Here is a 14597-nt window from a genome sequence, read left to right as displayed (position 1 = left end):
CTAAGCCGTGTTCTCTTCCTTTCAATTTCAGGGAAGGTAACTAGTTTTTCACAGTCAAAAATGATTTTTTCCTGGATTCTCTTTTTAGGGGGAGAGAGCAAAAAAAAAAAAAGCATCTTATGATTTGGATATTTGTGCTTGATTTTAAGGCTTTGAAAAATTAAATATACTACTTGTATTCTTTGACAGACACAAGGGACAGTGTGCTTTTTAGAAAAAGGGATTATTGTGGGAAGATACAAATGAAAGGAAATAATTTGCTTTTTGGAAGTTGTAAGATTGGGTAATCCACTCCAAATCAAAATTCCTGGCATATAGTAGGCACTCAGTATTTGTTTGTACAACAAATACATTTTAAATGTAAATTAGACCTTGAGAATTATCTAATCTGCTTCATTAATCACACTGAGGCTAACATTCATCATTGAGTATTAGGCATTTTTGAAACACTCTGACTTTTTACAAGTGAGGGGCTTGAAGTGCAGAGGAAATTAAGTAAGTCATCTAAGGCCAGGATGAAACCTGTTTATCAGTTCATCAGTTACCAGTTACTTACAAAGTTTACTGTGCACTAAAAATATGTTTCTAGGTGAACTGGTCTCATGTAGGCATTTCAGGCAAGACTGCCTACTGTATGTCAGCGTTTCAATTTGATGTTCTTTCTGGAGTCATGTGATTTATGTTGATTGTGCCATTAATGAGTTTCTTATGTGATTTGAATGTTCTTAAACTTGCGGTAACTTTAAAACACAGGGTTAGTAGAAAGTAAATCAGCTAATTTCGTATATGGCATCATCATCTCATATGATTTTGTTTTCAAACTATTAAAATGTACTATTTTGTGAATGTAAATCAAGGTCTCATGATTTTGACTTAAACATAGTTGTATTCTAATAAAATTCTATGGTAACTTTATGTGTGAAATGGGTTTTATTTTGCTTTGGGATTATGGGAATCTGGTACTAATTCTGGCGGTCAAGTCACTTTGTTAATTTAATTTATATATTAATTTGTTTGCCTACATAATCTGATAACATTAGAATGGAAGATACTGTTATCTTATTTTTGACCTTATTGGACCACGCAAACATTTTGCTTCTAGTCATCTTTCTTGTTCTGTGTCTCTCTTGTTTATGTGGTTTAGCTGAAAAAACATGTTCCATACATAACTAGTCTAATTGTAGTTTATACAGTTTTTCCTAGAATGGTATATTGGTAATATAAATACTCACAAAAGACTATGAAAATCTGGCTGTTTTTTAGAAAATGAACTTGGTTAGAAAAATGTTACGGTTCGTGCAACTTTTATATTTACTCTTAGAAATCTGTGGCTACCCTTTTATTTAAGTAAAATTTTTGCTTTAAATAATATCCCCAAACTATAAGCTGACTGAGAGTTAATCGTTGCTTCGTTTTGGAAAGATGTCAGACATACTTCATATGCTGTCTGTAATTCTGTTACATATAGTACTATATTTTCTCCTGTTTATAAACTAAGAGCTCCAAAGTTAGGGTTTTGAGATGTTATAGTACAAATACACTCTACCCCTCCCAATTTTGTTATGTGTTATCATTGACTCTGCATTGGATTGGTCACACTTTTCTCAAGCCAGTAGATTAAAACAAAGAGCAAGTCAGTTTTTTTCCCCTTTGTTGGCAGGGTGGAATTGAGCTAACTCTTTCTTAGATGTGAAAGCAAGGGAAGGTCATTTCATGCTTTGTTGATAAAAGTAAGGTCATAGTAATTATTAAGGAGTTTGGATTTGTTAGGGATCATTTTTACTTTTTGACATTCTGACTTTGTGGTATGCTGAAGTTAACAGAAAGATAATATATTTTATACGATGAATGGAATGTGCAATTGTTCCTTTAATTATCAGTAAAAACACATGAGATAAGGAAACTGGTATAAATCAACATGACAGAGTGGATGTGGATTTGTTATATAATGAGAAAGTAACTTGTGCCTTTCCTTTGAAATGTTGGCTGACACTCTTAGTCTTTTCATCAAACATTTACACATTTGGTAATAACCTTTCCCCAAATATTGCTGATATCATCGTGATAACATTTTTCAGGTTAATACAAACTAGATTACAAAATTATGCTGTTTTCCAGCAAATCCAATCCATTATACTTTTGGGCTGATAGTTCTAGTTGGCTTCACTCATTTGAGAGGACAAATGGGAAACAGGTGGTGTGGACTTCAGAGGCCTCAACCCTGAGTAGATTGCCACAGACCTTGGTGACTGTTCACTTGGAAACCCTTTTCTAACCGGTTTGTCCCGTATGCATAGCTACTTCATATAATGTGCTACGGTGTTCAAGCTGTGTCACAAATGCTTCATATATATTTAGTTTATTCTTTAACATGATTCTTTGAGGACTGCTCTGTGAATATTCCCATTTTATAGATGATAAAACTGAGCACTAGGAGGTTAAGAAAGCTGCCCAAGATTATGTGGCTAGTAGACAGTAGGGCTGCGATTAAATCATGACCCCGTGCTCTTAATCGCTATCCTGTACTGAAGACATACAACACTATTTGGACATTACTCTTTGGCAGTCCCTTGGTTATCACACATCAACTCAGAGCTCCAGCTACAGATTCACATTTGTGGGCAAATCCTACCTTTATGTAAAATTCTGTATTTCACACATATCCCACGATTCTTGACAACCTTTTCAGTCAAAGACAAATACATAAAAATTATGTCTTTGGAAATATCAGTGTAGTGACTCTACTCCAATTTAATGTCTGCAGTTCTGTTCATGTTTGTAGAGATTTAAATTGTTGTAATGAAAGGTAAAGATAATATCCAATAAGAGAATATAATTTTAACCTTTTGATTAATGATCGATCATAGTTCCTTGTTTCCTTTTAAAACATTGTTCTGGAGAATATTTGTGTCATTACTTCATATTTCCTAGAATATTTGCTCAGTATTATAAGATTAATGGCGAATTCAGTGAGGGGAAATCACTGCATATTTCTTTGAAAGTGAAATATTTAGGAACATGAATTAGATACTTGTTGGAGTGATGAAGCTCGTTTTCACAACATGGCTTGTTATACAGGCAGGAAATGTTGGTCCTAAATCTTCTGAATGGAGAATATAGGAGGCCACAGAGCTCTGAAAACCTGTATGTAAGGGCTGTGTAATTTTCAAGATTGCTTTATGTTATGCTTCTATTTAAAGGCTCAGAGATGCCAGTAATTGTTTAATTGTTATGTTTTTATAGTTTTCTGTAAAATTATACTCTACTAAAGGTAAGCTCCCTTCTGTCTGCTCTGTTTCCAAAGATGGCACCATCTATTTGGTGGCAATTAACTGAATGATAGACCGAGTACAGGGAGGAAATAAGGTTCTAAAAGCTTTCAGACCTCTCACCAATTACACCCGAAGTGAAGAAACACCTCTCTAATGTGAGACAAAGTGTTAGATGAGGAAAAAGGACAGTTTAAAATGAATTAACAACTCTTAAGGATCTGGATGTCAGAGAATTTGCAAGGCAGTGTAGAGAAAGTGATATCTTAATGCAACTTGAAAAGAGGAAAATAATTTTTTACTGTGTGCCATAGTGAGATTGAGCCAGTTTATTTTCCATGTGAAGAAAATAAAACCTTAGATCAGAGAGGGTTGTGAACATTGCAAGATAAACTGCTTGATAATAACAATTGAAAGATATACTGTATTTTTCTTAAATCTTTTTACATAACAAATGAGTTGATAGAGTAAAAGTTACACTTCCTAATATGTTTGACTTTAATTTACTTTATCAAACTTTTTAATTCTTTAAATCATTACTAAATATGTTAGTAATGTTTTCAGAAACTTATTTCATATTTGTGAGATTCCATTGCTTGCTTGAAAATGATCATTTTAAAAGACAACATAATTTTAAGTAAGAACGCAGAAACAATGCAGTAGGAGGAGTATTATTATCACTGTTTTTTGTCCTATCGATACAACTTAAGTTTTTCTCCTGGGTTCAGTGTTTTAAGGTTAAATTTGCAACATGGTAAAGTCTAGAACCATACATGATGTCCTGGTACTTCACAACCTTCATTGACTTGGATATCCGAATCATGGGATTTTCCTCATGGGGAGAAATGGTGGGGGAGGAAGTCAGAAACCTGGTCTCGATCTGGTGACTGTCTCTTTCCAGAGGTTAGTGTCAGGGGCTTGGGGTATGGTGTCACACATCTGCAGTACCGGAGTGAATAGTCTGGAAATGTTTCATCCATTTTTTGATTCATGCTCACAGTTGTTGATGGATTCAGATTTCAGACCCCAAAGGAGAGGGGTCTTTTACTAGGACTTGGGTTGAGATCAGAGAACTAATCAGATGGATTGGCTTCTGGGTTGGAATTTCCTGCTAGTCACTGAAGCAGAATAAATCAGAAAAGCCGGGAGAACCCCAGCCTGTGGACTAGGTTCCCATAATTCTGCTGACAGAGAGGGTGCCTATAGGCTTCTTGCCTTAGAAATGAAATATATGATTAATCTAGAGCCCACCCCCAGTATGGAATGCTTTTAACTGTCTGGTTTTGTCAAGATATGCCAGAACAATCAGAGTGGGTTAGTCTGTAAAAATTGAAGTTTTAACTTCATTCATAAAACAGTGATATCAAGAAAAGTAGAAACTGAAAGGCATACATCTATTTCCAGAGATACCAACTATCAAATGTATTGAATTTCACATATTTTCTAGACATATAATTAATAGGACAATTAAAGCAATATTTTATTAGTGAAAACAATCCATGCTTACGGTAGAGTTAGCAGAAGGTAATTCTACCACCTCAATATTAGTATTTTTTTTAATGTTTGTTTTATTTTTGAGAGAGAGAGAGAGAGAGAGTGAGCGAGCAGGGGAGGGGCAGAGAGAGAGGGGAACAGAGGATCTGAAGTGAGCTCTGTGCTGATGGCAGAGAGCCCAATGCAGGGCTTGAACCCAGAAACCAAGAGATCGTGACCTGAGCTGAAGTCGGATGCTTAACAGACTGAGCCACCCAGGTGCCCCTTAAACTATTTTTTTTCAAAGCATGCAAGATGCTCTTAAAGTATGTGTATTTGTCAGTTGCTAAAGAATAGAATTTTCCTAGAAGGAAAGCCTTTCTTTAAAACAGTTGAACTCTGTGTATAGGTGTGATAGGTTCTCATTCAGTAACTGGCAGAATTTCAGACACTACTTAAAAAAATTTTTTTGTAACATTTATTTACTTTTGAGAGACAGAGAGATGGAGCATGAGCAGGGGGGGTGGGTAAGAGAGGGAGACACAGAATCCAAAGCAGGCTCCAGGCTCCGAGCTGTTTATTAACATAGAGCCTGATGTGGGGCTCGGACACATGAACTGCGAGACCATGACCCGAGCTGAAGTCGGACACTCAGCTGACTAAGCCACCCAGGCGCTCATCAGAGACTACTTTTTAAATCATGGTCATCTCTATTTAGGCACACCTCTTTTTATTGCATTTTGTGGATATTGTATTTTTACAAATTGAAGGTTTGTGACAACCCTGTGTGGAGCAAGTCTATCAGTGACATTTTTCCAATAGTATTTGCTCACTTTGTGTCTGTGTCACATTTTGGTACTTGCAGAAGTATTTCCAACTTTTTGACTATTTGTTATGGTGACCTATGGATGGTGATCTTTGTTATAACTACTGTAGTTGTATCAGGGCATCATGAACTACACCCATATAAGATGGTACAGTAATCTATAAACGTGTGTGTTCTCTCTGTTCCACCTATCGGTCATTTCCTGTCTCTCTTCTTTCCATGGCCTTCCTATTCTGTGAGACAGAGCAATATAGAAATTAGGCCGCTAAATAACCCTGCAAAGCTTTCTAAGTGTTCAAGTGAAGGGAGGAGTCACAGGTCTCTCACTTTAAATCAAAAGCTAGAAATGATTCATCCTAGGAAGGCATGTCACAAGCCAAGATAGGCTAAAAACTAAGCCTCTTACACCAAAGTTAACCAAGCTGTGAATGCAGAGGTCAAGTTTTTGAAGGAAATTCAAAGTGCTACTCCAGTGAACGCAGTAATGATATGAAAGCAAAACAGCCTTATTGCTGATACAGAGAAAGTTTTAGTGGTTTGGATAGAAAATCAAACCAGCCCCAACATTCCCTTAAAAACTGAGGCTTGATCCAGGGCAACATCCTAACTCCTTTCAATTCTCTGAAGACTGGAAGAGGTGAGGAAGCTTCAGAAGAAAAGTTGGAAGCTAGCAGAAGTTGGTTCATAAGGTTTAAGGAAAGAAGCTGTCCCTATAACATACAAGTGCACGATGAAGCAGCAAGTGCTGATGTAGAAGCCGCAGCAAGTTATCCAGAAGATCTACCTCATTCAGGAATGTGGCTACACGAAAGAACAGATTTTCAGTGTAGACAAAACAGCCTTCATTGGAAGAAGGTGCCATCTAGGACTTTCATAGCTAGAGAGAAGTCAGTGCTTGCCTTCAAAGTTTCAAAGACCAGGCTGGCCCTTGTTAGGGGCTAATGCAGCTGATGACCTTAAGGTGAAGCCAGTGTTCATTTACCATTATGAAAATTTTATGACCCTGAAGAATTGTATTAAATCTACTCTACTTGTGTTCTGTGAATGGAACAATAGAACCTGCACATTAGTTAGCAACATGATTTACTGAATATTTTAAGCCTACTGAGGCCTACTGCTCAGAGAAAGAGATTCCTTTCAAAATATTACTGCTTATTGATCATCTAACTGGTTCAAGTGCTCTGATGGAGATGTACAATGAGATGGATGCAGTTTTCATCCCTGCTAACACAGCATCCGTTCTGTAGGCCATGGATCTAGGAGTCCTTTTGAATTTTGGTCTTAGTATTTAAGAAATGCATTTCATAAGGTTATGATTGCCATAGATAGTGATTCCTTTGATGGATCTGAGCAGTGTCCACAGAGTGTTTCTTGAAGGGATTCACCCTTCTCCTAGGGGGGCATCGGCCTGAGGGATGGCTCCATAGAGCTCATGGTGCACCAAAGGCTTCTGAAAGATGATGGACGATGGACATGGAGTGGGGGTGCTGCTGCTGGAGGAGGGGTTGGGGCTGTGGGTGCAAGGGCACCACCACCTTGTGCCTCTGGACAAGGTCTAGACCATGGCCACCGGGCACTGGTTTCAGGCAGAGAAAGAGGTCCTGGCCCCACAGGTGGTGCTGGCCCCGGCTGCCGGCCCCCCCCTACCATCTGGAAGTTACCCCACACCAGCAGTTGTCAGGGCTGCACCGGGAGCTGCTTTCCTCTGTATGTCTACTCACACTGGCACACTGGGACCATAAAATATTGCTGCTTTGCTTAGAGCACCAGTTCTCTGTAGGGGAGGATTCCAGCAACCTGAGCTCCTTGGTGACCTTGGATTGGAGGGAACTATTCTCCACCTTCACTGTCACCTACTTGCAGGAGACCATCCTGGCAGCCAACCAGCTCTAGGCCAGTGCCTCCAGGCTTAAGTGGACACCAAACATGGGCCCGGGCCCCACACCTCAGCCCTCTTCCTCTTGGCTGGACCCTCCTGCCATCACACTGGAACCCATGGAAATCTGCATCTTCCTGGTTTCAGTCCAATGGGAAGAGTGTGGCTAGACATGCTGTTGGCAGGCAAATTCTCCCCCTCCTCTTGCTGCTGCTGCCGCCAACAAAAGCTATTAAAATGCTACTACCAAGACTTGGGTCAAGGAAGAAGAAATGGGAGACGGGTAAAAATATCAACATTAAGGAGAATTTGGAAGAAGCTTATTCTAACCCTTATGAATGATTCTGGGGGGTTCAGTACTTGAGTGGAGGAAGTAACTGCAGATGTGGTAGAAATAGCAAGACAACTAGAATTAGAAGTGGGGCTTGAAGATGGGACTGAATTGCTACAGTCTCATCATAAAGCTTGAATGGATGAGGATTTGCTTGTTACGGATGAGCAAAAGAAAGTGGTTTCTTGAGATGGTACCTACTCCTGGTGAAGATTGTTGAAATGACAACAAAGAATTTAGTATATTACATAAACTTAGTTGATAAAGTAGCAGCAGGGTTTGAGAAGATGACTCCACTTTTGAAAGAAGTTTTACTGTGGGTAAGATAAGTATCACGTGCTACAGAGAGTTTTTTTGTGAAAGGAAGAGTCATTAGATGCAGCACACTTTGTTGTCATCATAAGAAACTGCCATAGCCATTCCAGCCTTCAACAACCACCACTCTGATCAGCCAGCTTCCATCAAATTGAGGCAAGATCCTCCACCAGAAAAAAGATTACAGCTCACTGAAAGCTCAGAGGATGGCTACCATATTTTAACAATAAAGTATTTTTAATTAAGTTAGCACATTTTTAAGAAGTAATGCTGTTGCACACTTAATAGACTGCAGTATTATGGACACATAGCTTTGATATGCACTGTGAAACCAACAGATTCATCTGGCTTGCTTTATTGTGGTGGTCTAGAGCTGAATCTGCAGTATCTCTGAGATGTGCCTGTAAATTCAAGGCAGAACAGCCAATTTGCTGTCAATACAATGAATCAAAATAATATTTTTAAATTTTTATTATTAGAGAGAGAGAGAGAGAGTGAGTGAGTTGGGGGGGAGGATGGGCAGAGGGGGAGAGGGAGAGAGAATCCCAACCAGGCTCTATGCTCAGTGTGGAGCCCAGTGTGGGGCTCGATCCCACAACCCTGGGATCATGACTTCAGCCAGAGTCAAGAGTCAGGTGCTCAACCGACTGAGCCACCCAGGTGCCCCTCAAAATGATACTTTAATCAACTTTTGAAGATAGAAGACCACCCTTTTTTCTTTTACAGGCTTGTGGGTGAAAAAGATGCAACACAAGAATTTGGCAGTGAAAGGAGCTGGGTTTTAGTTACAGGCTCAGGCAAATATTTTAATCTCTCTAGGCCTCCTTTTCTTCGGCAGTAACATAAGTCATTTATTTCACCTCAGCAATGGCTGCAGTCCCTTCCAGCACTAAAATAATCTTTGTAAAATAGATTGAGATACCCTGAGTAGTTTGTAAGTGCAGTGAAGGACTCTTAAGGGTAAGAAAGTGTCTCAACCTTGGCTCTGCTCCTGACCAAATTTGTGAGGCTCTGAAAAATGCTCTTCTCTTTTCTAAAAGATTACAGTTCAGAACTCTGGATATTCCAGACTCAAAACAGTGTATTTTTATTTTGTTTTATTGTTTTAAGTTTGTTTTTTTATTTTGAGAGAGAGAGAGCACGAGAGAGAGAATGCATGCACATGGGGAAGGGGCAGAGAGAGAGAGGGAGAGAGAATCCCAAGCAGGCTCTGCACCATCATCACAGAGCCCAGTGCAGGGCTGGAACCCACCAACTATGAGATCATGACCTGAGCCAAAGTCGGCCGCTTAACCAACTGAGCCATCCAGGTGTCCATGGACTGTGTATTTTTTGTTTAATATATATTTTATTTTTGAGAGAGAGAGAGAGGGACAGGGCATGAGCAGGGGAGGGGCAGAAAGAGAGGGGGACACAGAATCCAAAGCAGGCTGTGCTGATAGCACAGAACCCGATGTGGGGCTCAAACTCACGAACTGTGAGATCATTACCTGAGCTGAAGTCGGATGCCTAACTGACTGAGCCACCCAGGCACCCCCTGGACTGTGTATTTTTAAAAAGTTGCTATGTGAAGCCATTGGATAGGTTTGAACTGCTGTCATGAAAAGGGTCCTGTGTTGCTGTCTGTCACTGTTCTTTCTCCTTTGAAGGATTGAGGAGGAGGACCTCTTTCCATGGAATGTTTAATTTAAAAAAAATTTGTTATAGAGGAAATTTTCTTAATAGCATGCAATGGGAAGTATGATAGTCTTTTCTAACAAGCAAGAACTATTCTATCATCAGATACATGTTTTCATATGGGAACACATATAGCTCTGCTTTATCTTGAAAATAAGCTTAGTTGTCTTCATCAGAGTTTCAGGGTGGAGAATAGGAGTAGAGATGTACTAAGATTTAGCTGGAGCTTTGCCAATTTTCCTTTCCCCTTCATTGTTGTTGTTTGTCACAGTTTGCTTTCTACATGTTAGGTAGAACGCACTTAGCATACATTGTTTCATTTTATCTTGTCAACAACTCTTTACAGAAGAGTTGATGTATTTTTTTAAATGTTTCTTTTTGAGAGAGAGATAGAAAAAGAGAGACAGAACATGAATAGGGGAGAGGCAGAGAGAGAGGGAGACAAAGAATCTGAAGCAGGCTCCAGGCTCCAGGCTCCAAGCTGTTAGCACAGAGCCTGATGCAGGACTTGAACCCACAAGCCGTGAGCTAAAGTCGAATGCTTAACCGACTGAACCATCCAGGAGCCCCTGTAGAGTTGATATTTTAATTTGTTCCTTTTACAGATGGGGAAGATCAGAATCGGAGACTTTATTTACCTGTTTCAGGATAACTTTACTAGAATCAGAGTGGGGATTTGAATTTAAGTCATTTTGACTTCGAGTACTTTAAAAGATATAGTGTCTGTGGTTTTCAAAAAGGGATTTTCAGACCACAAGCTTCAAGGATTAGAAGTAAAATAAACTGGGGGCACCTGGGTGGCTCAGTCAGTTAAGCGTCGGATTCTTGATTTCAGCTCAGGTCATGATATCATGACCTGACATAAGATCAAGCCCCACATTGGTCTTTGAGCTCTTAGCATGGAACCTGCTTGGGATTCTCTTTCTCCCTCTCTCTCTGCTACTCCCCCACTCAAAATAAATGAACATTTCACAAAATAAACTGGTTTTTTTTAAACAGCACTTATCAGATATGGTAATTATAAATATAGGAATTCATACATTTAAAAAGTTAACATTTTTGCTGTGATTTGGTTGGCAATGCAGTTTGAGTGTATAGATCCTCACCTTCAGATTTGCTTATAGGTAGAATCACAACTGGCACCAGGCAAAATTGTGAGACACAGTGGGCTCTTTCCTCCTTTTCTTTGACCTCCTTGCCCTTCCTGTCATCCCGCCTTCCTCCCTCCCTGCCACCTCCCATCTTCTCTTCTTCATCTTTTCCCTCCTCTGTCCTCTTCTCCTCCTTTGTCTTTCTCTTTGCCTTCCTCTTTCCTCCTTTCTCCTCCCCATTCTTCCAGTTCCCTTGGGTTTTTAGGCAGCACCCAGTTCCCAGTGCGGGATTCTGTCTTCTGGTCAGCCCTTCCTGGAAGTGTTGCATAGAGATGCTGAAAAACTTGGAAAAGAGACTTAGAAAAGTAACTGTGTCCTAGTTCACCTCCATTCTTCCACCGAAGAAGAAGGAACTGTGTCAGCTGGATTCCAGTCGAGAACTCTTTCTTTTATAAGGTGATTGTGAATCTGAGATAGCTTTTTGGGAGACAGTGTCTGTGAATTCTGAAACTATATGCCCTGTCTGTATATGTGTTTTCTGGTCCATAACTTCATCAGAGTCTCTAGGGAGTCCGTGTCCAAAAAACAAGACAGAACAAAGTATTCACAAATTCCATCATGTTGACATTCTAGGTAGCCTTATCTCGTACTTTCTATCTCTTGCACCTAATCAAATATTACTATGATAGCTCATTCCCCAGGGGTTTCTTATTCATAGTGACACACATGCTCATTTATTTGTTTACAACTTTCTTCTGTTTTTACAAAGTATTTGGGATTGTTCATGTAAAACATTAACTTATTAGTAATTTTATTTCTATCCAAGCAGAATACATGTAATATGTATTTATGTATTTTCCTAATACATGTAATGTATTCCTTAATATACTTCATAAGAATTTCATTTAATATACTTAAAAATGATTTCCAGATGTAGGATTCTTCATTGCGGTCTAGTCAGTATATATAAAACCCAGAAAATTTAAGGTACAGAACATAGAATACCTATTTACGCTGTATTTATTTTCTTTATAAGTTATTTTTGTGTCATTGTCATTACTGTGCCAAGGTTTAATTCGTTACCATGTTTTGAATCCAGAGGTTAAAACTTTGAATGCCTTGAGGGTGGATGGGAATTGAGTGGGTTGAGGGTAGAACAACAGGAATTAGAAAAACTGTGACAAAACCGAGACTAATTGTACTGCCAAAATACTCACATTGTAGGAAAAATTCTGATAAACAGGTATGGACAAGGATAGATATGTGTGACCCCTGTTCTACTCTCTTTGTAGGACTAAACATGTGTCAATAAATTGGGTACATTTGCATTTAAACAATGGTAGCAAAAGGGCGCCTGGGTGGCTCAGTCTTTGACTTTGGCTCAGGTCATGATCTCGTGGTTCATGAGTTCAAGCCCTGCGTCAGGCTCTGTGCTGACAGCTCAGAGCCTGGAGCCTGCTTCGGATTCTGTGTCTCCCTCTCTCTCTGCCCCTCCCCCCTCTCTTTCTCCTCAAAAAAAAAAAAATAAATAAACGTTAAACAAATGAAACTGTGGTAGGAAGAAGCAAATGATTTTTCAGTCATACTTTGAGGAGCATGTGCTTTTTGATCCTTATCTCTGTTCTTCATTGAGCTGAAAGTTCCATGAGTAGATGGGCTAGTGAGTCTCCGGAATCTGTCAGAATATTTCGCATATAGTAGGTGTGTTGAAAACATACTTAGCAGTATAGTCATGCTATGATTATTCCTTAAATCTGACTACTGCTATGTATCTCCACCATTGATATCCAGATGTAGGGTGCTGCCTTTCCTAAACCAGTGCTATAAATTATGACCTATTTTCTGATTCTAGTCTTATCCATGTCCATCTGTTGTCCACAATGAAGCCAGTGATCCTTCCAAGGATTCAGAACTAGTGATACAACTCCTCCAGTTAAAAGCCTTTAATAGACTTCCAGTGCCCTTGAGTCTTAACTAGCTGCTTACTCTTCTAGCCTCATATAAAAACTGACCTTAAACCAACTAAATAGAGGATCTCCTTAAAACAGATAAGAGTTATGGCCACTCTAGGTAGGTGTCAGAATTTTACATAACCTTATTCAGGCATAACAGAATTTTTAGACATTCATAAAATAACATCTCATGAAATATCAACTGCAGACTTAAGTTTTATATGTACAGATTGTGGCTTATTGATGACAAAAATGATCCCAGTCCCTCCCTTCTCCTTGTATCTATATCCTCTGCAATGTGATTTTTCAGCGTTTCCTTTTAAGTAGGTAGAGTCTTTCCCCACCTCTTGAGCCTGGGCTGACCTCGTGATTTGCCTCACCTAATAGAGTGTAGTAGAAATATGGGTGTGCCAATTCCCAGATTAAGTCTCAGGAGCCCTTGCTTGCTTTCTCTTCTCTTTTGGAACTCTGCCACTGCCATGACAGCAGGACCTGGAGATGGACTGCCGTGTGGAGCACAGCCAAGTTGTTAAAAATTTGAGGCTAGCCATTCTAGACTAGCCACCAACCAGCTGACCCTGACACATGTAGGGAGAGCCCTGGTAGGAGACAAACAGAGCCACCTATCCATGTGCCTTGACATGCACTTGAGTGAGTGGTCCAGTGGAGACCTGAAGAATCTCCCAGCTGACCTGTAGACTCATGAGCAGTAATTGGTGTTTGGAGCTACTGAGTTTGAGGGTAGTTTATTTTTTTTAGCAATAATGACAGATACACAGATACCAGTGCCTTTTCCATCCAGTCACTGACAAGAGGGCTCAGTAAAAAGAATCAAATTGAAAACATTGCATGTTTTTTTTTAAAGGAAATCATTAGTGATGTTTAGAAGGATCTGACAAACACATCTACCTATTCTTTTTTTTTTTTTAACGTTTATTTATTTTTGAGACAGAGAGAGACAGAGCATGAACGGGGGAGGGTCAGAGAGAGAGAGGGAGACACAGAATCTGAAACAGGCTCCAGGTTCTGAGCTGTCAGCACAGAGCCCGATGCGGGGCTCAAACTCAAACTCACGCGAGATCATGACCTGAGCCGAAGTCGGACGCTTAACCGACTGAGCCACCCAGGTGCCCCCACATCTACCTATTCTTAAGGATTTGCATAAAAAGATAGAGTTTGAATATTTTTCTTAAAAAATTTTTTTAAATGTTTATTTTTGAGAGAGACAGAGACAGAATGTGAGTGGGTTAGGACAGAGAGAGAGGGAGGCACAGAATCTGAAGCAGGCTCCAGGCTCCAAGCTGTCAGCACAGAGCCTGATGTGGGGCTCAATCTCAGGAGCTGTGAGATCATGACCTGAGCCGAAGTCGGATGCTCAACTAACTGAGTCACCCAGGCGCCCCATGTTTGAATATTTTTCTATTCTGATATGTTTTTAAAACCAAAAGGGAATACAAAGTATCTCTTTTTTAACTGGAGCTATTGGAGCTAACAAATTTATTACTGGAGAAGAATATTGTACAGAGAAAATTGCCAAAATGTCTGTTCCGTAGTTTTTGAAGGAAATGTTAAATTCATATAGAAAAGGGACACTTGACTTCCATTATGACAGAATAAATATTTTGAAAAATCAAGACATTTAAAATACATAAAAAGCATAAACTAATATTAAATATAATTTTTAAATTTTTTTTTCAACGTTTTTATTTATTTTTGGGACAGAGAGAGACAGAGCATGAACGGGGGAGGGGCAGAGAGAGAGGGAGACACAGAATCGGAAACAGGCT

At 39.5% G+C, this 14597-nt stretch overlaps 1 protein-coding gene across 1 annotated transcript in view; it reads left to right on the top strand.

Moving 5' to 3' along the window:
- The window catches only part of BMPR1B (bone morphogenetic protein receptor type 1B), a 410990-nt gene that overhangs the window by 111031 nt on the left and 285362 nt on the right, over positions 1-14597 (top strand). The window lies entirely within an intron of this gene.

The sequence above is a fragment of the Prionailurus viverrinus genome, chromosome B1, assembly GCF_022837055.1.
Source record: "Prionailurus viverrinus isolate Anna chromosome B1, UM_Priviv_1.0, whole genome shotgun sequence".
Classification (NCBI taxonomy): Eukaryota; Metazoa; Chordata; class Mammalia; order Carnivora; family Felidae; genus Prionailurus; species Prionailurus viverrinus.
This window is presented reverse-complemented; position numbering and strand designations above follow the sequence as displayed.